This window comes from Neovison vison, chromosome 1 (genome assembly GCF_020171115.1).
Source record: "Neovison vison isolate M4711 chromosome 1, ASM_NN_V1, whole genome shotgun sequence".
Classification (NCBI taxonomy): domain Eukaryota; kingdom Metazoa; phylum Chordata; class Mammalia; order Carnivora; family Mustelidae; genus Neogale; species Neogale vison.
Genome location: NC_058091.1, coordinates 296632962 through 296659494, shown reverse-complemented (window position 1 = coordinate 296659494; position 26533 = coordinate 296632962). Strand labels below are relative to the sequence as shown.

At 33.6% G+C, this 26533-nt stretch overlaps 1 pseudogene; it reads right to left on the bottom strand.

Annotated features, from left to right (window-relative positions):
• Positions 1-22827, bottom strand: part of LOC122895307 — a 96665-nt pseudogene extending 73838 nt beyond the window's left edge.
• Between the last annotated feature and the right edge of the window lie 3706 nt (positions 22828-26533).

Sequence of the window (26533 nt, the reverse complement as noted above, 5' to 3'; positions counted from 1 at the left end):
GTACCTACACTTGCTTTTATAGATTTTCATATTCCTTGGAAAGATCAGAAAAGTTTCCGGAAAATGCACAAACAGAATTTGGGATCTGAATTCACTTTATCTTCTGTCCCCAAAATCTATAATCCTAGAAGATGGCTTAAACTGGTCTTGAGTTGGTAATGACACAAGACCAATGACAGACCCACATTTCTGAAGAAAAGCATCTTTAAACTCAGGCTTTCAAAAATCAACACGTAAAGGAATATTGGCTCACAACGAAAAAGGCAATAAGTACATAAAGGACAAACCACTCTGGGCAGTAATTAAAGGAAAAAAGAGAAAAGACAAGTATATTTTATTTGTTTAAAAAATGGATTTGAGGGGCGCCTGGGTGGCTCAGTGGGTTAAAGCCTCTGCCTTCAGCTCAGGTCATGATCCCAAGGTCCTGTGATGGAGCCCCGCATCGGGCTCTCTGCTCAGCAGGGAGCCTGCTTCCTTCTCTCTCTGCCTGCCTCTCTGCCTAGTTGTGATTTCTCTCTGTCAAATAAATAAAATATTTTAAAAAAATAGATTAGAAATTAAGAATAAAAGATCTTTAAAAAATTACTAGATTTGGAAAAAAAAAATTTAAGAAGTAGCCATACAGTATTTGAGATTACAAAGTTGATGGAAGAGTAAAATAATAGATTTGAAATATCTGAAAAGGGATTAGATGCCCCAGAATAGATCTGAAAAACAATAACAGCAAAAGCAAGGAAATGGAGAGCATGAAAGAGATAAAATATATTGAAGATAAAATGAGACAGTTTGACATATGACTTTTTAGAATTCTAATAGTAGTTAATAGAGAAAATGTGGAAGAGGCAAAATACACAGGGATACTGAATGAGAATTTTCCAGAAATGTTTAAAGTTACAAACTTCAGTTTGTAAAACTTTAGTTTGCAGTAAAACACCAAAGGCAATGAAATATGTTAAAAGTAGTTGGGGAAAGAGGGAGGATGTTATGTACAGAAGGATGACAGATTGTCAGCTGACTTCTAATAATAATAGAAACTAGCAGGAATACAAAATTAAATTTTAAAAAAATTATACAATCTTAAATGTGAGATTGTACCATTGAGAACCTATCATTAAAGGAATTTCTTAACCATACACCTCAGAGAGAAGAAAAATGAACCTAATAAGAAATTCTGAGGACCAAATAAGAACATCCATTAAAAAAAAGTCAAACATGCCAGTGAATGTAAATACTTTGATATATTAAAATGGAAATAATTTCTAACACGTGGCATAAAAAGGAAAGTTAAACTATTTTATGGAGTTGACATATAATTTGGAAAGTTGTCATCAGTCAGAGAGCTCTTTCCAGTTGTATCTTATAGAAATGTAGTAAAATTATCATTAACTTTATAATTCATTAAATTAGTATATTGAAGAAACAACTAAGAAAATTCAAAAGAGTATATATTTTAAAACTCGTAGGAAAAATTAATGGAGTTAGAAAATATAATAAATCAAAACCAAAAGAGAAAAACACACTGCACACACTGCACACATGCATTTTCATAGAGTGAAGTAAATAGAAAAAATAAAATAAATGACTTAAAGAAAAATTTAAATAAATCAGTAATCAAATTATATATAAAAGAAATTAGTTATTTATTTAAAAGATAAATATTTTTATGTTGGTTAAAAACACAACTGCATCCATTGTGCTATTTACAAGAAAAATGACTAAAACACATAAACAGATATAGTGAGAAAAAATATAGATATAATGATATCTAATAATAAAAACAAAAAGTTGATGCAGATCTACTGAAATTAAAAGGAAAGATTTTAGGCAGCATTGAAAGCATGATGGGAATTTTAATTTTAAACTCACATGCCCCTAACATAATCTCTCTCAAAACTATAATTAAAATAATTAAGAGAAGTAAAAGTAAAAATACACACCTATCATTAAGGTATTTATTTTTTATATAAGTCACTCAACAATTAACAGCATATTCAGAAAACCACATTTGTAGATTTTAAAAACATATAATAAATCTTATTCAGCGAACAAGTAAATAAAACAATATATGACTATAAGATACACCTTTTCAAGAATACATGGATTTGTACACACCCACTACATTTTCAATGTATTATTTCATAAACTAAGTCTTTCTTATTAAATTTCAAAACATTGTATAACAGGAGTCAAAAAAACCCCTTGTTTTCTGTAAAGGTGCAGAGAGTAAATATGCACATCTTTGCCTGCCATGTAGTCTCAATTATAATTATTCAATTCTCATGTTATAATGCAAAAGTAGAATTGAAAATATGTAGATGAATGGGCATGACTGGATTGCAATAAAACTTTTTAAAAAAACCAAACAGGATTGGGGCTGGATTTGTCTTACGGGGCATTGTTTATTAATCTCAGTTATAAAGTACACATTACTTGATGACATATATTTAAGTTCAAATTCATTCAATACTTAATAAAATTTTATATAGAACAATAATAACTTTTTTAAGAATAATAATATTTTTAGGGGTGCCTGGGTGGCTCAGTGGGTTAAAGCCTCTGCCTTCGGCTCAGGTCATGATCCCAGGGTCCTGGGATCGAGCCCCGCATCGGGCTCTCTGATCAGTGGGGAACCCTGCTTCCTCCTCTCTCTCTGCCTGCCTCTCTGACTACTTGTGATCTCCATCTGTCAAATAAATAAAATAAATAAAAGCTTAAAAAAAAGAATAATAATATTTTTAAAGATCATTTCTCTATATCCCAAATTAAAAAATAAATTATAACAAAAGTGAGAGTATATTTAGATGTAAATAATAGTGAAAATAACACTTTATAAAAATCTCACAAATGCTAACTCAAGAACCACTTATGAACTAAATTAGGATTTAAAGAAAGGTTGAAATTTAAAGGCATAAATGAATATACCTAAAAGATGAAAATTAATGGCTATTTCAAACACGACAATAGATAGTCAAAACAAGAAAAGAAATTAAAGAGAATACAAAAGTAAAATGAGTCAAAAACAGAGCAGAGTAGAGGCTCTAACCCACTGAGCCACTCAGGTGCCCCCAAAACACATGACTAAAATCAAATAAAATTTTAAAAGAACTGAAAAGCTGGGCTTCCTGAGTGGCTCCTTCAGTTAAGCATCTGACTCTTGGTTTATGGTTATCTCAGGATCATGAGATCAAACTCTGTGTCAGGCTCCCCCCAACTCAGCATTCTGTGATGTGTCTGCCTTAGATTCTCTCCCTCTGCCATTTCTCCACCTCTCTCAGATAAATAAGTTAAGAAAAAAATCTTAAAAAAAAAAAAAAAGAACTGAAGAACTTTTGCAATATTTCCTTCTCCTCTCGAAGGTGAAAAGAATGCATGAGTACCAATAGTATAGAAGAAAAGCAGAAAATAATAATAAAAGTAACATATATTTAAATAGGAAAATATAAGTATTTTGCCAATGCATTCAATATATTTAATAATTTAAATTTAAAAGCATTCAAAAATATAACTTAAGAACACAGACAAATGAATCAATATTGAAAAATTATTGTAAAAAACAAAATAGAAAGCTCAGTGTTACAGATGAGTTATGTCACATATTCCAGGTAATTTAATTACAATATTATACTATTTGGATAATGCAAAAAGTATAAAAAGTCTGTCTACTCCTTTTACCAAAATAAAACAGAGATGATAATAGAAAAGAATATTAAGGTTAAGTGTATCACAAAATACATGCAAAAATCCAAAAAGAAATAAGAAAATGTATTTAAAGGCTGCTATATACATATACATGTGCATGCATACATACACATTTATTCACCACACTGACACATTAAACAGGAAAAACCTACGCATGTAGCAAGATATAGAAGGGAGCATTTGGTAATACCTTCTATATGAAGTAAAAATAAAAGACAAGCAAAAAACTTCCCAAAATAGCAACCAGAAGGATAGGACAACCATGGTACTGTGTGGTGAGAACGTAAAAGCATTTCTTAAAAGATAAAAATACCAAGGACACCACTATTAATTGTATTAAAAACTTTGGCCAGTGAAAAAGGAAAGGAAAGAGCCCTGAAAGAGTTTTTCCTTTGCATTTTTTTCCTCTTGCCATCTCTTTTCTATCAACAGTCACAAAGATTCTTCTGTTACTTCTCTGCTGAATCCAATCCAGTTGTTTCTCTCAATTTTTTTTTAGTTACATCCAAAACCCTAGCAATGGCCTACAAGGAGTCCCATGATCTGACTCTTCTCCTCTCACATATCTGTACTCTCTGTTCCAGCTATTCTGTCTTTGTGACTGAAGGCACATGCTCACTTTAAGATATTTTCAGCAGCGTTTCTTTTGTGTAGGTATTTCTATGGCTATTGCAGTCATCCTGATCTTTGCTGAAATTCAGTCCCCAATGAGGCCTAGGCTGACAGCCAGGGTAACACACAGCTTCCTCCCCACCATCTCCTCAATACTCAATACCATCCACCCACCTCACTATTTCTTTTTCTAGAGCACATATCACAGAACATTCTATATAATTTACTAAGTTGTTATTTACTTTGATAAGCTGACCATTTAATAATATTATCTAACTAGTACAATTTGAAGAATGGAAGTTTGCTATTAACATGTTGTGAAAACAGGTACAAATTGAAACTATCACAAGCAAATGGGGATATGTTTTTTTTTTTCCACTCTAATCATTTGTTTTCAACACTACGAGTTCTGTGAAAGCAAATATCTTTTTTATTGTTGTTTAATGACATAACTCAGGTGGCTGGAATAGTGTCTGCCAAAATAAATATTTGTTCAGAGACAAAATGGCTGACAACTTATTCTTAGTCGTTAAAAAAAAATCTTCCCTCCCCCAAATACTCTGTGATCCTAAAGGCAATCAAATATTTTTGATCAGTTAACTAGGTTGTGCATGGGACTCTTAATAATTCATACAGCATGGATTCTCAGTTATTCAGTACACAGGAATCATTTCTGAGGTGTAGCCTTACATTGATATGGCCTTTTATGCAATTATCTTGAATGAAAAGTTTTGGATTTTTGACATAATGCCAGAGGGGTTTTTTTATGTAATATATTTTCTTTAAATGTTAAAGTTGGCTTTTCACTCATTTAAAAATTAAGTAGATTTTTGCAAAATATTGGAGAAGCAGGTGTCGGCAACTAGAACACATATATGCTGGCAGATGCCAAGCAAATAGACAAAAGCATTTGGAGCCTTTACATTCTTGCCAGTCTGATGCCTTAGCACAATCTGCAAAGTGCTGTGAGGATTGTCCTTATGTTTATTCATTGAATAGAAATATTTGCAAATTTCTCTTTCCCCTTTGGATATAAAGTTCTGTGAAATATGATAAAGTAAAAGGAACATTTCAATGACAGAATCTGCATACATATTTCCATTACAGGCAATAGAAATGCTTGTGACTTCCCATCATTCAAGTATGAATATATATTTAAAAATCTACTAGTACATACTTCTTTATATGAGAGCAATCAATAGAAACCTCAGGAAATTAATATTTATTTCAAAATATGATTATTTAAAAAATTAACATTCTAACCATTTAAATCTAACTCCAGATACATGGAAGAAAAAGTGCAACAAAATATTGTATCCAGTTTATGTAGTTAAATTGAACCCCTATTGGATATTGAAATATTTAAAATTATAAACTTTAGATATTTATAATCTTTAAGGGGAAAGTCTTTGTTGTGAATTTGCATTTTAAAAAAACAGATTATTAACTTTGGCAACATACATTCCTTTCCAAGTGCTTTGCAAATGCAAGCTGTTGAGAACAAATGAGGTTGTCTTAATAACTGTAGGGTATGTTCATTTATCTTCTGTTTCCCATACTCTGACTCTATTTGCATTGCACAAAACCCTCCAGACAAAGACTCTTGCTCCTTGCATTCTAGACAAGACAATGAATACACATGCCCATAGATGATGTATATCATACATCTTGCGTATATGTCACATATACCAATATTACATATACACACATATCACACACACACACATACACTCATGCACATGAACACATATACTAGATATGTAAATTTGGATTACCAATACTACATCAGTTAAGAAATTTGTTTAGAAAGTCCTTTAGAAATAAACACCCAAATTCCTGTTTTTTCATCACTTTTAGAATAAGGGCCACATGATGCTGTCTTCTAGTGTAGAAACAGGTAGTATAATCCTAACTATATTGTTCTTCAGCAACTAACATGAGTCAGAAAACCCACCCTCAGGAGAACCTTTCTAAATTAATTTGCTAGCTGACAGCCTGGGCTAAAATAGTTGCCAACATAGTTACTGGAAAGTAATTGAAGTCACCCAGAAATCACATGTACAAGGAATTGAAGACATTTTCTTTCTCTATATAGATAACACAAACATTTCTGGACATGCTATCCTCATATTACCCTCAAATGTTAACAAGGATATTGCACACTTGTCTAGTGCTATCTGTATCTCTGTGAACTCAGAAACTTCTCCTGCACAGATTTATAACCATCACAACTCTGTCCAAATAATGAAAAAAAGTCACAAACAACAATAAATTTCTCAGTAAACTTGAAATTGTAACATCCACCCCACAGAGAAAGGATTTGTTTTGTTGCTAGGCAGAGGAGATTAAATCCTGATATTACTAAGGGATAGCTAGGTCAAATTATTTATTCTCTCTAACCCTTACTTCTGCCACCTCTAAAATTGGAATAAATCATAGTTTCTGTGTATGTGTTGAATATTAAATGAAATAAAGTATTTAAAGTTCTTAGATCATTCTCTGCTTAGTATATGGTATATGTTTCCTTCCTTTTCAAAAATTAAATATTATCACGTTATCTTAAATTTTTAAGTTATGTGAATTCTAATGTATTTGAAGTAGCCTAGAAACATTTTACTGTCCTTTAAAATGATGCAAAACCAAATATGTAAGGCATGGGTCTTTTAAACTCCCCCCCGCCTTATATCATTGATAATAGAGAAAAGAATAAACAAAGTGGAACTAGGGTTGGAATACTGTTAATAGTTTTTGCACAATTAATACTTTTTCACACACTGAATTGACAACTATCTATACAAGCTTTCATATTTTCCTGTTAATTCAGTATTTTCTAAAACAGTTTTTTTTGCTTTTCTTCAAATGTATGTTTTTAGTTATAAAGCACCTTGTTAATTATCCACTTTATAACTCAACAGTATGAATAAAATAAATAAACGTGGAAAAATAGGCTTAGTGGATGACATCCATCATTTTATAAGGTTGTAAAGATTAGCCTAATCTTGGTCTTTTTAGTCTTCTTATTATTTTCAAGCATGTTCTATGCACTTTTAAATGTATCCATTTTGTACATTTAAAAATAATGTCCTGTGATAATGTATTTTGGAGCCTGACTGCCCTCTTTGACACAAGACAGATATCTACTTGACAGGCTGTGCCAAGTTTTCATCTATTTCATAAAATTCACTTATCAAGGCAATTTTCAAACTTTTCTAAAAGGAAGCTCCAAGCAATTAATTAATTTGCTTTTTGGTTATAGTTTTCATTGCATTGCTCCCAGCCAAAAATTTTCTCTTTTGAGTTGAAAAAACAGTTTGGTCATATTCATTCATAATTTGCATTATTGGCTTCAAAATATTGCTCTGAGTGTTATTTGCATTTAGTTATTGCTCAAGGTTTTCTCTCACAAGAGACAACAAAATGCAGACTCTTTTGAAACTTCAAAGTCATAAAATCCATATTTTAAGTATCTTTAAAAATCTCACTTTTTTTTTTTTTTTTACTTTGGCTAATGAGTAAATTGCAATTACAAGAGCCTACCTGGAAGCAGGAACATACTCTTTCCACTCGTGATGATTTCCAGTTATTATTCATTTTTCTCCATATTTTATTGATTATAATATCACATATTTAAAAATATTTCAATCTCTGACCCTTATCTCTGTTTTTAAGAATAGAATTATAAAGTATTATTTTTAAATGGAAAAATATCTGTAAATATGTATAATTTATTTGCCTCAAATGGAACTCATAGAAATACTATTTAAACTGAATATATTTCCTTTATATGTGATAGGTATGTGGGGCAATAACCAGCAGCTTCAATGAAGAATAGATAGTTTTACAAAGTGACCAATTTATATCTAAAGCCAAATGTGTTGAACTTTGAGAACACTAAAAAAACAAAACAGAAACAATCCATTACTTTCTACTTCCTCTACTTTAAGTAACCAGCACTCACTATTCAGACCAGGGAATCAATTCTGCTTTGTTCTAGTTCCAGTATAAGAGTGTTCTTTTACCACAGTGATCATCCTTCCAGGTTCCAAAATAAGGCTTTTTGAAAAGTATTATTTACTGGCCACCTAATTATCTGGGCATTGATGAAGAAGCTTGAGATCGACTAACATGGAAATGTTGATTGATGAACTTGCTTGTCCTTTTATATGGCAAAATCTTTAAGAGGAAATATATTTAAAATGTTTGTTTACTGTGTTTGAAGATTTAAGAAATAAGGAGTCACATACTTGTGTGGTGCTGTATAAGACGATTCTCCACCACACAGCTCAGCTGTATTAATTCTCATCCTGACAGCACAGTTTGAAAAAAGTGGAGCTGGAAATCATTGAAATACAGTCGTCTTCTTTGAAGTCTAATTAGATTAAATGGAATATTTTTATTATTACAACAAGGAAACTGCAATTTTTCTAGCTTTTTTAATTGAGTCATTACATTCATGATCACCTCTCTTATATATTTAATTTAAATTGTGAATCAGCAATCATAAAGATATTCCAATATATAAAATCCTCAAATTTGAATTAGTAATACTCAATCCTTAAATATTTCTTCGTTCTATAGATTTTTATTTCAGAAATTACCCCATTACTTTATTATAATGAATATGACTTCTTTATGACATTCACTTAACAGCAGAAAGAGTAGTCTACAGGGACTCGTTCTCCTCTACTCTCACGTCTATAACAGATGCCTTGTATGGTTCCAAAAGTTAATTTCCCCTATATACTTGAAGGATTTGAAAATTAAAAGCTGGAGAAAAAAAAGAATAAATTTAGATTCTTTCTCTTATAGAGGCTTATAATAATCTATTCCAATAATTTAATTAAGTATATAAAGAATGCTATAAAGATTTATAGACTTCACTCATTTATTGCAAAATATTAGAGGAAGCATAGGATGTTACTGACAGCCCTATAGTCATATGAGAGAAAAAAAAATAGCTGACAAACACTTTTTTTGGGGGGGGCAAACTCTTTCTGGAAGCATACTGTATTAATGTTTTCAACTAAATTGCAAATAGAGACAGCAATTGCTTTTGGATTCTAGATGCTGAAATTTTTATATATTATGAACCATTGATAACTTTAAGCTCAGAATCATTGAGTTTAGACATAGTAAGAATTCTACATCAACATTTAACTCAAATACCCATACAATTCAAATACCACTACTATTACATGTTGCAAACTGGCAAGGCACATGCTTTATATTGCTTAAATTGAAGTCTCATTTGGATAAGAAAATATTGATGCACAAGTGTGTGTGTGTATTAATTAAATTTGTATTCAAATATGCAATACTGTATAATATTTGAGATGTGTACTCTTCTCAAAAAAAAAAAAAAAGGAACAAAATTACACATTTACCCTTTGCACCACTGTGGCGGAGCTGAGTAATGGTCATCTCTTAGTCATCTATTAGCTAGATCACAGCACAGTCGATAGTTTCCTACTATCTACTCCTCCCCAATGATTTTTTGACATTCAGGCCCAGGGTCAGCCATTAATCAAAAACGTTTTCTTTTTGGCTTTTCTTATGAAGAGAGAGTTCATGAAAGAAAAAGCACACTTCCAGTGTCCCTGAATAAAAATCAGACATTACAAAAAATCAATCAGCTTCATATCTTACATCTGGCTTGATTATTTCATTTCTATCACTATGCAAACTTCTATACACATTTAAGTTTTGGGGCTCTGCACTACAGTATTTCTAAAGGTGATTGTATGTAATTTTTTAATTATATCTTACTAGAATTCTGCCTCAAAATGCAGCCCATGTCACTGAAGAACAGATCCAACTATTAAAACTGTCTCTCTCTTTTTTTCTTTAACATATTTTTTTCATTAGGGACCTATTTTTTTTCTTTCTCACCAATTTACTTAAGAGTGATCTGCTTGTTGCACAATAGAAATTTGCAGAGTATATCCACGGTAACAAATACAGGATCAAAATGATACTCTGCACAGTCCAATCATTTATCTGTGTTAAAACATCATTATAAACTGTGAACTAAGGCTTTAGAAAAACACCATTTAAATGTCTCCCTGTCATCTACATTAAAATTCATGGTGTGTGTTTTTAAATATATTAGAGAAGCATGACCTTCTTCACATATAAGGCTTAATTATTTAGATGTATATAAACCATGCAATTCTCTTTCAGTTGTTAAAGAATCAGGATGAAAACTAAAGAGGTATTTTTAAGTTAAATGTGTTCTGACATACCCCCATGTGAGATAAAATATTCTCAGTAAATGTTATAATACATTATAAGCAAACATTATGCTTCTGTCTCATGCCTGAATTTAAAACTTAAGCGGTGATTTATCTAAATAACCAAGGTATACAAGCTAACATTTTGGGACCACTATATCTATGTAAGACAGTCATATAGTCATGCTCTGTAGCCAGAACACATGTGCAAATTAGAATAGCATGATTTTATATAAAAACAGAAAAATACAACCTCAAGAAATGTGCTTCATTAAATATCAGTGGGGGCACGTGGGCAGCTCAGTCGGCTAAGTGGATGACTCTTGATTTCTGCTCAGGTCATGATCTTAGGGCCTTAGGATGGAGCCGCAGTTTAGCTCTGTGCTCAGTGGGGAGTCTGCTTGAGGATTTCTCTCTCTCCGCCCCCTCTATCTCTGTCTCTCAAATAATAAGTAAATCTTTAAAGAAGTAGATCAATGGAACACATTTTGGTGTTAAAAGAAACATAAATTTTAGGAGAAATAAAATTAACTATGTTTGTTATATATAAAATTATGTTTGGTAAAAGCTCTAAAATAGACTGTCTATTCAGTCTATTTAATCATTGGTCTATTTCTTTCTCTTTTTTAATTTTTTTTTCTAAAGATATTACTTACTTATTAGAGAGATAGAGAGAGACCAAAATAGAGCAGCAGGCAGAGGAAGAGGAAGAAGCAGGTTCTCCTTGAGCAGGGAGCCCAATGTAGGGCTCAATCCCAGGACTCTGGGATCATGACCTGAGCCAAAGGCAACCGCTTAACTGACTGAACCACCCAAGTGCCCCTCATTGGTCTATTGGTCTATTTCTTTTTTTTTTTTTTTTTCCAATTTATTTATTTTCAGAAAAACAGTATTCATTATTTTTTCACCACACCCAGTGCTCCATGCAAGCCGTGCCCTCTATAATACCCACCACCTGGTACCCCAACCTCCACCCCCCCCGCCACTTCAAACCCCTCAGATTGTTTTTCAGAGTCTATAGTCTCTCATGGTTCACCTCCCCTTCCAATTTACCCAAAAGCACATACCCTCCCCAATGTCCATAACCCTACCCCCCTTCTCCCAACCTCCCTCCCCCCAGCAACCCACAGTTTGTTTCGTGAGATTAAGAGTCACTTATGGTTTGTCTCCCTCCCTATCCCATCTTGTTTCATGGATTCTTCTCCTACCCACTTAAGCCCCCATGTTGCATCACCACTTCCTCATATCAGGGAGATCATATGGTAGTTGTCTTTCTCCGCTTGACTTATTTCGCTAAGCATGATACGCTCTAGTTCCATCCATGTTGTCGCAAATGGCAAGATTTCGTTTCTTTTGATGGCTGCATAGTATTCCATTGTGTATATATACCACATCTTCTTAATCCATTCATCTGTTGATGGACATCTAGGTTCTTTCCATAGTTTGGCTATTGTGGACATTGCTGCTATAAACATTCAGGTGCACGTGCTCCTTTGGATCACTACGTTTGTATCTTTAGGGTAAATACCCAGTAGTGCAATTGCTGGGTCATAGGGCAGTTCTATTTTCAACATTTTGAGGAACCTCCATGCTGTTTTCCAGAGTGGTTGCACCAACTTGCATTCCCACCAACAGTGTAGGAGGGTTCCCCTTTCTCCGCATCCTCGCCAGCATCTGTCATTTCCTGACTTGTTGATTTTAGCCATTCTGACTGGTGTGAGGTGATATCTCATTGTGGTTTTGATTTGTATTTCCCTGATGCCGAGTGATATGGAGCACTTTTTCATGTGTCTGTTGGCCATCTGGATGTCTTCTTTGCACAAATGTCTGTTCATGTCCTCTGCCCATTTCTTGATTGGATTATTTGTTCTTTGGGTGTTGAGTTTGTTAAGTTCTTTATAGATTTTGGACACTAGTCCTTTATCTGATACGTCGTTTGCAAATATCTTCTCCCATTCTTTCAGTTGTCTTTTGGTTTTGTTAACTGTTTCCTTTGCTGTGCAGAAGCTTTTGATCTTGATGAAATCCCAATAGTTCATTTTTGCCTTTGCTTCCCTTGCCTTTGGCGATGTTCCTAGGAAGATATTGCTGCGGCTTAGGTCGAAGAGGTTGCTGCCTGTGGTCTCCTCAAGGATTTGGATGGATTCCTTTCTCACATTGAGGTCCTTAATCCATTTTGAGTCTATTTTTGTGTGTGGTGTAAGGAAATGGTCCAATTTCATTTTTCTGCACGTGGCTGTCCAATTTTCCCAACACCATTTATTAAAGAGGCTGTCTTTTTTCCATTGGACATTCTTTCCTGCTTTGTCAAAGATTAGTTGACCATACAGTTGAGGGTCTATTTCTGGGCTCTCTATTCTGTTCCATTGATCTATGTGTCTGTTTTTGTGCCAATACCATGCTGTCTTGATGATGACAGCTTTGTAATAGTGCTTGAAGTCCGGAATTGTGATGCCACCAACTTTGGCTTTCTTTTTCAATATCCCTTTGGCTATTCGAGGTCTTTTCTGGTTCCATATAAATTTTAAAATTATTTGTTCCATTTCTTTGAAAAAGATGGATGGTACTTTGATAGGAATTGCATTCATTGGTCTATTTCTAATGGTTTATTTAACATCTAATTATTGAGTTTGAACAGTTCTTTATATACTCTGAATATATTTCCTTTATCAGATATTTTTTGTAAACATTTTCTCCCAATCTATGGCTTATCTTCTCATTTCCATAATGGTGTTTTTTGAAGTACAAAGAATTTCCAATTTTGATAAGGTCCAATTTGCCATTATTTTTTCTTTCTTATTAAGGATCATGCCCTTGTTGGTTCAGCTAAGAACTCTTTGCCTAACCCATAATCATGGTTATTTTTGCCTGCGTATTCTTTTAGACATTGTATAGGTTTAGTTTTTGTATTCAGGTTTATGTATCCCTTTGAGTTAATTTTCATGCACAATATAAATTATCTAATTAATTTATTTTGAAGATGAATGCTCAATTATCTCAGCATAATTTGAAGATATCCTTTCCCACAGATTGATACAATCATAAATACAAAGGTTATTTCTGGACTCTCAATTCTGTTTGATTGCTCTTACATACCTGTTCTTTCACCAAAGCTGCATTCTACACTATCTTGATTACTGTGTGTTTATATAATTCCTATCAAAATCCATATAAATGTTAAGTTCAATTTGACAGTGTCTACAAAAATGGCTGTTAAGATTTTTAAAAACAACATGTTAAATATAATACAAATTTGCAGAATTGCTCTCTTTATGATATTGACTCCTCCAGCCCATATATATAGAATGAAAATTCTCCCTTAGGTTTTCTTTAATATTTCTCAGCAACATTTTATAGTCTTCAGATTGTAAGTTTTGAACATATTTTGTTCAATTATTCTTTTCTATGTTATTATAAATGGAATTTTTTCAGTACCATATTTTGGTTCATTGCTGGTATCTAAAAGCACAATTAATTGATTTTGGGGCACCTGGGTGGCTCAGTTGTTAAGCATCTGCCTTCAGCTCGGATCATGATCCTAGAGTCCTGGGATCGAGCCCTGCTTCAGGCTCCCTGCTCAGTGGGGAGCCTGCTTCTCCCTTGCCCACTCCCTCTGCTTGTATTCCCTTTCTTGCTGTGTCTTTATCAAATAAATAAATAAAATCTTTTTAAAAAATAATAAAAGCAGAATTAATTGATTTTATTGTATTTATTTTGTATCCAGAGATGTGATGAAATAGTTTTAATTCCAGAAGTTTTATTGTATATTCTTTAGGATTTTCTACACATAGGATGATGTCATCTACAAATAGCAGTTTTTGTTTTTCCTTTACAATATAAATGATGTCTATCTATCTATCTATCTATCTACTTATATGTCTATAATTTTTGTCCAGTTACCCTGGCTAGAACATCCAGTATAATGTGAGATAGAAGTGACAAGAGCAGGCATGTTTAACTTTTCTAATTAAAAAAATGTAATGATTCAGTATCAGTTTCATTGTTCTATTGCAAGAGTATAATCATTGAATGTTTCTAATCCTTAAGTCTAATGATATTGCGTTAATGAGTACTTAAGTTTCTTTTTCCAAAATTGATATTTGTTTTAAATTATTTTCAACATAAGCAATTACATTTCACAAGACTTTTATTATTAAATACACATTTAACAAAGTTTATCTAGTCACATGAAGGAAGGAATATGTTATTAAATTAAATTTTAAAATTAGCAATGAAATTAGCAATATATCATTCCGTATCGATAGTTAGACTTTTTGGGGCATTTATTCAAGATAGATCATATGTTATTATGCTATATATTCTGGTCTAAAATATATTTAATAAAAAGACTGATATCCATCCACTCAATTATATTCTTAAAGTATTTATATCAATTTTTTCTTAGAAATATAAAAATCAATTATGATTTTTATTACCTCTGTCCCTGATTCTCAGGAGATTGGATTTATTTTAGTTTTTGTTAAAGTTTTATTCTTGATAATGTAATTTTATGGAAAAGAAGTTTAAATATATAAGCTTATACATTGGAAATATTCTTATTGAATGTTTTATGTTTATTTTGATGTTTGGGTTGTTTTTACTTAGGGGAAAATAAAACTCCAAACAACATACTTTTCAGAGTATATCTATGGTTTACTTTTAAATTTTATTTTTATTTATTTTTATTTCAGTATATAGTTGACATACATTACATAAGTTTTATGTGTACAACACGACATTTCAACTTTATGGTATAGTCATCATAAGTGTGTCACCATCTGTCACCATACAACACTATTCCAATATCATTGACTAACTCCCTGTACTGTGCTCTTTATTCTCGTGACTTACTCATTCCATAATTGGAAACCTGTATTTCCCACTACCCTTCACCCATTTTGCCCATCCCCATCCCCACCCCCTTCTCTCTGGCAGCCATCAGTTTGTTCTCTGTATTTATAGGTCTGATTCTGCTTTTTCCTTGCTTGTTTATTCATTTGTTCTTTAAATTCTATGGATGAGTAAAATCAGATGGTACTTGTCTTTCTTGGTCTGACTTATTTCACTTAGTGTGTGGTTATTCACCACCCATGTGGTTGCAAATGTCATATCTCATTCTTTTTTATAGGTGCATAAATTATATATTTTATATATATATATATGTATATGTATATAATCTTCCTTATCCATTCATCAATCAATGGACATTTAGGTGATTTCCATATCTTGCCTGTTGTAATAATGGTGCAGCAAATATAGGGGTGAATATATCTTTTCAAATTAATGTTTTCATTTTCTTTGGGTAAATACCCTATAGTAGAATTACTGCATTAAATAGTATTTCTACTTTCAATTATTGAGGCATCGCCATACTGTTTTCCATAGCGGCTGCACCAATATGCATTTCCACCAACAGTGCATGAGGGTTCCTTTTTGTCCACATTCTTGACAACACTTATTATTTGTTATTTCTTATCTTTTTTATTTTAGCCATTAAGTATAAGGTGATAGCTCATTGTGGTTTTAATTTGCATTTCCTTGATGATTAGTGATGTTGTGCATCTTTTCATGCATCTGTTGGCCATCTACATGTCTTTTTTGAAAAATAGAAAAAATGTATGTTCAAGTCTTCGGCCCTTCTTAATTTTTTAAATTTATTTTTAAGTTTTTTAGAATTACACATATTCCTTCTTAGCCAATAAGATAGTTCTGATTAAGAACAGGTTACTATTAACCAATACGCCTTCATTTTCACTATTTTTTTTTTCCAAGAGATTTATGGTTATTTCTGATGTTGTATCTGGTATTCTATAACAACACATCACACTAAGGGTTTACTATGCAGCTCTGAAAGAGCAAAGAGGTTTTTTTTTTTGTTTGTTTGTTTGTTTGTTTGTTTTCTATTTTGCATATCATCTTCAATCCTTCAGGAGTAGCTTCCTGTAGCTCTGCAATGAGAAAGAGCCTGAGCTGAGTCCAGGAAGACTCAGTGGAGACATAAGGCTGCAATTGATAATCACATCTCCCACAGGGGCAGAAAGGAACATGTATGGTAGGGTGACCTAGGACTAGTCTAAAATAAGCCTAAAGTGAATCAACACTGTTTTATGCTCTGGATCATATTAGAGTAAAATCAAAGAGTAATATCATAGGAGACATTCATCTTTAAGATATTCTTTCAAAATGGGACACCTGGATGGCTTAGTCAGTTAAGTGTCTGCTTCATCTTGAGTAGATCTTTCCATCCTGGAATCAAGCCCTGCATCAAGCCCTGCATCAAGTCCTGAATCAGGCTCCTTGCTCAAAAGGGAGTCTGCTTCTCCCTCTCCCTCTGCCCCTTCTCTCCCCACCACTCCTGCTCACTCGCACTCTCTCAAGTGAATAAATAAAATCTTTTTTTAAAAAAATGTTCTTTCAAACTGTCAGAATAAAAACATTATACCAAAGTATTTTTATAATTAAATCATTCATTTTTTTCACTCATAGCTTATATGCATACAGATTGAAAACAAAAGACTATTATTTAATTAAGCTATGTTACCATTATATAGATCCTATTTAAACATGGGTTAATTATAGTAATAATGATCCATATGTTACTGGAGCAGGAGCTTTATAATTCCAAATGTAATAATCAGAAGAAATTTGTTTCCAGTATGTACTTAATTTTGGTTTTTCTCATAAAGAAAGTTGAACTAAATGCTGATCTGTGTAACAACCAGTGAATATGAATGTGTAATCTAAGATTCTAAAATGAAGTTTTAAATATGCTGTACCTCCAATCCAAATCTGGTCAAATGGATGCTTCTTATGACTCTTGGCTCCAAAAGTTACAGTTCCAGAAAGACTAATTTCCATTGATCTGAGGATCTTGTATCCAATAATCCAGATCAATATAAGCTTTCCTCTTGAAATACTTCAAGCTGGCCAAAACTAACTTTGCATTACACATGTGTAATTGAACCTCTATTATAAAAAGATACATGAGCTTCACAGATTTTAAAATTATTTTTGACACTTTCGTGACATTTTAAATTAACTTATTTTTACGTGTACTTCTTCCTCTTTCATTTGGGGGAAAAAAAAAAAAAAAAAAGCAAAAGCCCACAATTGGAAGGACAGGGACCTGGAAAGTATAGTAACATAAAGGAAGGAAAGGAAAACTCTCTTCCTCTAATGGAAGAGTGAATGGAAATTTGTAAGGTACACTAAGTGCAGAAGCATCCATTGCATCAATGCTACTACAAGTCAGAATGCCAAGGTCAAGAGAAGTCACACAAGGATGAACTAGAATATTCTGAAGTGGAGATCCATTGGTGGGGAGACTCAAGCTGATTGTAATGTTTGGCGTGATTCTTTCAAAATCATACTTGGAAATGATAGCTCCATTGCCTTGTATCTGCTATATCCTATTTATCATATTGCATGGATTTTACCTTTTCAGTGATAGAAATAGAAACTTGTGGTTTTCCTTTGTAGGTTCTAACTTTCCAGGCTGACTGCTTTTATGGATGCATCACAGAAACAAGACTAGCACTACCCACTGAGTTCTGTAGGCTGGCATCCAAGAAAATTCCAATGGACAATTTTGTAGAAGTAAATCAAGCAGTTGGTTCAATTTTGTATTTAGCTCAGTGTCTTTTTTCTGTCCCAAGTAAAAAAAAAATAAATATCAATTTTACCTCTAAAAGAGAAGAGCCTTGTGAAATTCCACTAATGCTAATTAATGGTGGATGAGGAGATACAGCTTATTCAACAGTGGAACATAAACATATATCATGTTATTCTTCAGAAAAGCAACAACTTTCCAGAGTTCTCCACCTCTTAGGAGACCATAAACAGATGTTTTATTGTGTGTGAATCAGTTATCGTGACTCTGTATCAAGTTCTTATCATCATCCAACAATCTAACTTCAAAGAGTAGTGCTTTAAGAAAGGGACCATCTTTGGGAATAGGCATATAATTTACTCCATTGAAGACCTTGGCTCATTTTCCAAGAGTGGGATATCATCTGGAGAATCTAATGGTGCCACAATGTAGAGATCCTGGTTCATGGCTATGAGCCACACTGTCCACTGAGCCAAGGTAAGCCACTAAAGCATTAGCTCATCCCTGAGATCACCAAGGAAAAAGAACAGAGTTGCCTTCTCATATGGACTATTACCAGAAGACCCTAGGCTCACCCAACCTGAGCCACCTTCTACCCCACCACAATAGGTCTGGCTCAACAAAGACTAACTCCATCAGGTGAAGTAACCTAAAACCTCTGAGTCTCTCATGCCACAAAAGTTCTGTGAATCCTCACCTAGAATCTCAAGAAACATTCTCCCCCAACAACTCCAGTACATTCTTCCTATACAGTTTGCTTCTTGGACAGTGACCCAGAAGGATCATGTTTCTTCACTCACCCCAGCAAGGAACCTCTGCAGTCTGCCTGCGGCTCACTTCCCTTCAGTTCCTCCCTGTAGCTAACTGGCATGCACCTCTACTTCGTTCTGCCATTTTTATTAATTGGATTGTTTTTTTTTTACAATGTTGAGTAAAAGTTCTTTACATATTTTGAATATTAATCCCTTACCAGAGATAACATTTGCAAATATCACCTCTTGTTCAGTGAGTTGCTCTTTTGTTTTATTGATGGTTTCATTCACAGTGCAAAAGCTTTTTATTTTGATGTAATCCCAGTAGTTCATTTTTGCTTTTATTTCCCTTGCCCCAGGAAACATATCTAGAAAAATTTGGTATGGCTGATATCAGAGAATTTTCTGTCTGTATTCTCTTCTAAAATTTTTATGGTTCCAGGTCTCATATTTAGGTCTTTAATCCATTAGTTTATTTCTGTGTATGGTGTTAGAATGTGGTCTGGTTTCATTCTTTTGCATGTAGCTGCTCAATTTTCCAGCACCACTTATTAAAGAGACTGTGTTTTCCCTATTGTATATTCTTGCCTCCTTGGACATAGATTAATTTACCTTATAAATGTAGGCTTATTTCTGGACTCTCTATTCTGTACTATTGATCTATGGTTTTTTTCGTGCCGGTATCATACTGTTTTGATTACTACAGCTCTGTAGTATATCTTGAGTGTGGAACTGTAATACCTTTAGCTTTGTTGTTCTCTATCAAGATTGCTTTGGCTCGGGACGCTTGGGTGGCGCAGTTGGTTGGACGACTGCCTCCGGCTCAGGGCGTGATCCTGGAGTCCCGGGATCGAGTCCCACATCAGGCTCCCAGCTCCATGGGGAGTCTGCTTCGCTCTCTGACCTTCTCCTCGCTCATTCTCTCTCTCACTGTCTCTCTCTCTCAAATAAATAAAATAAAATCTTTAAAAAAAAAAAAAGATTGCTTTGGCTATTTGGGGTCATTCACGGGTTCCATATAAATTTAGTATCATTCTACTTTTTTGAAAAATGCTGTTGGTATTTTGATAGAGAGTACACTGAATCTGTAAATTGCTTTGGATAGTGTGGACATTTTAATAATACTAATTCTTTATCTGTGATTTAGTTTAATAATATATTCTGAATTATCAGTTATAATTATATGTAGATATAGAAAGGAAGAAATTTATGAAGTTATTAATATGAGGTAAAGAAATTAGTTAAGCATTATTATTATTGTTATTATTTTTATTTGACTTGCTGTGTCAGACTTGGAAAAACAGAAACACCGCTTATACTATCTCAAGCTGGAAAGACCTTCTGTCCAACTACAATGTGTTAAAGTCTGCAGTGCTTAGGACTTTCAGGGTACACCTACCTTTTAGAGCAGCAGCTATGCTCTTGTAAAGGAGGTGCCCAGCCAATGGTGGACCATAACGGTAGTAAAAGAATCTTGCCATTTCTATGCAACAAAGGGATTTCTTTAACAGGCAGTATTTGCTCTGGAAACTTTCCATTGGGCTGGCTCAGGTGTTGTCATGATGGAATCACAGCCTGATTATTTGCCCTGCACAGTCCTACCTGCTTCCCTTTTTTTCTTTCAAAGTGTTACTTTTCAATATACCTTTTGTAATTCTAACTCCCTTTCAGTATCTACTCCAGGAGAACCCAAACTGCATCACTTCAATTAGAAGGAAAGCAGAGTCAATATAGAAAGCTTTCAGGAATCAATATGGCACTGGTGGCAGATGATGAAGGAGTGGAGAGCAAAACAGCACTATCAGAGAGCTAAGCCAAGAACATGAAATATGCTCTTCTGGTTTGTGCATGTGACCCTTTGAGTTCTGAACTGACCACTTGTGTCTCAAGAACAACCCACACAAGTGCAATCTGGACACAACAATTAATAGATTCAGAGATGACATAAACATAATCCATTCACAGGCATTTTGATATTGAAGTAAATTTACAGAAAATAAACAATCTGAAATTCTCAGAACTAGGGTACTGAAACCACTTTTATCTTTTGCTTGTAATCCTTTAATGCCCAAAGTAATAGACTGCTTTTTACTATTTTTTAAGTATCTGGAAATAAGAATTTATATTCATTTTGATATGTAAAATTGTGAGTATAAACTATGATGTTCATAACTTATCCAAATCTAGAAACCTTTCCTCACTAAGTAACATATAATATCAGGAGTACTCGTTTTCCAACCCATTTGCATCTTTCTTGTCATTTTGAGAAATTCTGAAACGCAGCACCTTCCATTCTAGGAAACTAAGAATCATTTTGTGGAATAAAAGATATATTGCTTATGTGTGAAGCAACTGTATAAAGACAGAAAAAAAGAGAGACACTTATCACTATGTGATTATTCTAGGAAGTATAAAATCAAACCACAGGAATATAGTTCATGTTTGAGTTGCAGGAATGAGAAGTAATAGGAATACTAGGATTAAGAATATAAGGAAAGACTTAAAAACATGCGGAGAAAAGTAGAAATAACTCGTGAACTTAAAATGTCCAGATGTAAAATGATGCTGTACACAGGGTTGCTACTGTAAAATTCCAGTTTTAATTTTGGAAAAAACATTTCTGAAAATGACAACTTCTGGAAAAGACAATTCTATAAAGATGGAAACAGATCAGTTGTAAGGGGCATGGTGTGAATGGAGAGTTTGGCTACATGTGGGGATTTTTTGCGTGATGGAATTTTCCTGTATTCTGATTATGGAGATGTACACATGAGTCTTTGCTTATGTTAAAACTCAAAGAGTTGGAGACCAACCACCCCCTCACCAAAATTGCTTTATTTTTGGCTAAAAAGTATAAAAAAAGTTTTAAGGAATTTGATTATGAAAATAACATATTTATGGTATAAAACAGTCTATGCTTTTTTTGTGAAGAGTATATCTACTAGAAAATTAATTTATATTTTTAATCTTATTATTTTATATGTGACAAGATAGGACTGGTATTCTATATTAGCTTTCCCAGCTCTAAATTCAGCCTATGTAGAAATTAATGTGTTTTGGAAGGGAGATATTGCACAGATGTCATTTTCCTCAAAAGCAAGCAAATTATGAATGTAAATAATGCACTGTTTTGGTTTTGAGCTTCCAGAATCACTTGGAATCTGAGATATTGAAATGTCAACAAATTTGAGATCATTTTCTGCCATAAATGGAGATGAATAGATTGATGGCCACTTGTCTTATTTGTAACTTGCATTAATTTTTCTATAAAAATATTTAAGAATAAAATTTGGCAGAGTTTCCTTTTCTATGATTATAGTACAATTATGTTATTATGAAAAAGCACAATCCAAACATAAGCATTAGTTTTATGTCGCTTTCACACATCTTTTTATCACTTTTATTTTGCAGTAATCATTACATAGGAATATAAAGGTAAAAAGATAAGTCAGAGCAGGATTATATTAAAATAGAAATTCTGGGATGCCTGGGTGGTTCAGTCAGTTAAGCCGCTGCATTCAGCTCAGGTCATGATCCCAGGGTCCTGGGACTGAGTCCCACATCAGGCTCCTTGCTCAACAGGGAGGAGCATTAGGCTCCTGGTTCTGCCTCTGCCAGCCACTCTGCCTGCTTGTGCTCTCTCTCTCTCTCTCTCTCTCTGACAAATAAAGTCTCAAAATAAAAATTCTTGGAGGCTTCTGGGTAATAAGTTAATTTGCGTGTAGATGTGTTCCCTAAGATATTCATTAGGTGATTGTACACACACTAATGTCTATACAAACATGTACGTGAGATCAATAACAAACATCCACATTTTACAAATTATTACACTTGTACCAAGCAATGTACATACCAGACATTGCAAAGTTTGGTCAACACTAAGTTTGTATATCCCTTGACTTGACAATCTATTGGCAGCCAACATAGATGGTACTCTAAAGAACTGAGGCAGGACACAGCTGATAGTTATTCCTTATATTGTCAAATTCTTCCATAATCCCACTGATCAAAAATAAAATCTTAAAGAAATCATTAATATCACAGAATGGTCTCATGAATTATCAACTCTATATCCCTCACTGTTGCCATGAATTCTCCAGGCCATCAAAAGGCCAGGTATATTTTGTGAACAAGATAAAACACCTTATAACTATTACATGCAGAAACTAAAATTATCATTTGTTTATAAATGTTATTAATTTAGATGGTGTAAATGGATGACATACTGCTTGTCTAAGGAAAATATTTAGTTCAGACATGCACAGAAAAATGATCTTGGACTTCCAGACTTCTACAAATAAATTACTCTTGTTTATAAGCCTATATATATATATATATATATATGGAACCCAGATTTACCAATGTTATCGAAACCCAAGTTTGGCTGTTGTCCCTCAAGAAATGAGGGACAGAGCCAGTCCTCAAGAAATGAATTTTGATTGGAAAAGAATTTGAGCTTTATTCAGGAGGCTGGTAACGGGGAGAAGGCAGACTCTTGTCCAAAAGTCAACTCCAAGCTTTCCATCTGACCCAAAGATTTTTAAAGGGTTAAATCAGTTAAGGGAGTGCAGTGGTCTGTGACATTTCTGGATTACATGGAGACTCGATGATGCCAACTACAGTTATCTCATGGTGCTCAGAGGTTATGCAAGAAGGTTTGGTTCCTTGGTACCCAGCAGTTGTGCAAGAGTATTCTTTCTTTCTTTTTTAAAAGATTTTATTTATTTATTTATTTACTTACTTACTTACTTTATTGAGAGAGAGAGAGAGAGGAGGGACAGAGGGAGAGAAAGAATCTCAAGCAGACTCCACGGAGCATAGAGCCCCACACAGAGCAGTCTTATGACCCCTGAACCAGGATCTGACCCGAAACCAGGAGTTGGTTTAAACCACTTTAACCACCTTAAACCACCTGAGCCACCCAGGCACTCCAAGAGTATTCTGTTCTTTCTGGAAAGGAGGATAAGGTCTACAGATGTGCAAAGGGATATCAGTAAGTCATTTGTGTGACCTTAAAAAAGAAAAACATTTTGCTGAAAAATTGCTGGACTCATTGGAAAGCTGAGGCTGCTTGAAAAGGACTTGTGGGCCTCTCTGGCCTCAGAAAGTTCTGATCCTTCATTCCTCAAAGACAGTGTCTGTAGATCTAAAAGAAAGTAAATTAGTTTTGTTAAAGATCAAAGGTTTTAGGTCAGCAAGCAATGAGTGTATCAACTTGGAGCAAGTTTAACCTTTAAGACCAGCTGGAATGCTCTTAAACCAAAACACTTGATAATACTCCTTTTCACGTGTGAAGAATTGACCAAAAAACTCCCCTTAAGTCATTCTTTGTTCACTTTTTGACCCTTACCCCAAAATCAGAGGAAAAAATAAAACAAAATTATCAAATGAATATATAAAGTTCACATTTCAATTTTTTTTGTGTAAATATTGCATAACATAAGGGAACCTATTTTAACAATGGAACATAGTTCTTGCCATAATGTTTTAAAATTTAGAAATATTTCTTCTGCTTATTTATTTTTCTTATTAAAGCAAATTATTTTTAATTATATTTATATAATTATATTTTAAATATTAAAGCAAATTGGGGGCAGAAAAACTGCGTTTGGATCTTACCTCTACTACGTTGCAAATATGTGCTTAAAACAGGATAATTTATTGGAATGAAATCCAGTTTCCAAATGAAAATTCAGAAAAACTTCATAAATATCTAAAAATGCTAGAAAATGACCATATCAGCTCTGTATTCTGTATCAGTTTGCAAGCTGTTTTATTTTTCTTCAGCAATCAAAACAGTATTTAGTTTGAAATGCATAACAAAATTTGAAAACCATAGCTTTGCATGTTTGTTCTGTCTCTGGTTATGAATGTAACACTTCTGAATGTTCCAGAATGACAGTCTTAAAATGAAAGGAAAAGAATATACTTGCACAGCACATTTGGCTCTAAAATCTGATTTCTGGAAGCTCTTGATGGTCTTTCCAATAGTATTAAGGTTATGTTTACCTGATAAGGAAAACAGCCAGTCACTTCAGTCAACAACCTAGTTTTCAGATATCCCAGAGGGGGAAAAAATGTTGCATTCATAAATGCTTTCCTCTTCAGAATTTTTCCTTGCTGTGAGAAATATGGATTCTGAATTTTGAGAAACCTATTTACTCTGAGAAGTAGAATTCATATATTTACTTGGTAAATTGCTATTTAAAATACTATTTCAATAGAGGATAATCTTTGGTATCCTTTTAAAACTAATTTGATATCTTAGCCCAAACCAGGTTTTCATCAATTAATGACTTGGAAAATATTTATATTTATCACATTGGCTCTATAATTTAGGTCATGAGAGAAAGTTCTCCCGGGATGCAGTAAAACTTGTGATTATGAGAGCATACTCTACAGTATGCTCTTGGTCAGTCTCCAAGACTGACTTTCACACTCTAAATATGTAAATTTTGAAAATTTACTGAAATTCTCTTAAGATTTTGTAAGGATATCAGAGAAATAGCATCTCTTAGTACAGAGTAAAGTGATGATGTCACTTCTTTATGTCCCCCCAGGACTCCTTCCTCTCTTAGACAATTCCTACTTCAACCAAGAGAACTGGTGTGGGGGGTTGGGGCAGGGGAATGTTTTTTTTCTCTCTCACTGCTGAAACTGCCTGAACAGGGCTCTCACTGAGAATCTCTTGGAGACCTTTAAACATTACAGTTTTTTCAGTGGTCCTTTTTTCAACCTCTAATCAAACATCAGTATGTGTGTGCATGTGTGTGTGCGTGTGCGTGCGTGTGTGTGTGTGTATTTTTTTAAGACAGACCATGTTGTTTTCAACATATAAGGAGTCCTGGCTCCTTAACCTTAATACATTGGCTGGTGTCAGTCATGTCCAAATCCTTAGGAGTGCCCTTTGTACTCATCCACTTTCCATCTAGACTTTTACACATCCACCAATTCTTTCTGTTTTCTCCCGGAGAAAGCTGTTCTTTCCTGGAGGACTACAGCAGCTCTTCCTAAGCTCTGTCAGATGAATTGGAAGCCTTTCAGTAAACTAGCCAGTTTATAAATGAAATATATACTGTTCTTGGTTTATTATCCTTTCATGAAAACTCCATCTTAGATGAAGAATACTTGTATTTCGTGTTTGTACTTCATGAAGCTACGTGCTGCATTGTGGATCTGTAGAGCTCTATTATTATGGTTTCTGAGAGACCAGGAGCATATGTTATTCTTTATTCTCCTCTAAATGCTGATTGCAGATTCTACCGGCTCTAGTCTACACTAATCCCGGATCCACTAACACAGAACCCAAGAAGCATTAATTTGCTATATATTTAATCTAGGCTCATTCCAGCCAATGATGCTGAAATATGTAAACAAATTTTATTGACAAATGTGCAAACAGAACGATATTCAGTGATGAGGAAGCAAAGAAAAAATAGAATTATATATATGAAAATGAATGCAGAAACAAAAATAAATTCATGAATAAAGCATCACATTAGTCACAAAGGAATACAAATTTTGTAAATTCACAATATATTTAAAAAGATCACTCAATACAATTGAGAGAATAAGAAGAGTTGAAAAATGAAACAACAGTTAAATGAAAAAGAGTATGGGTTAAAAGGCCT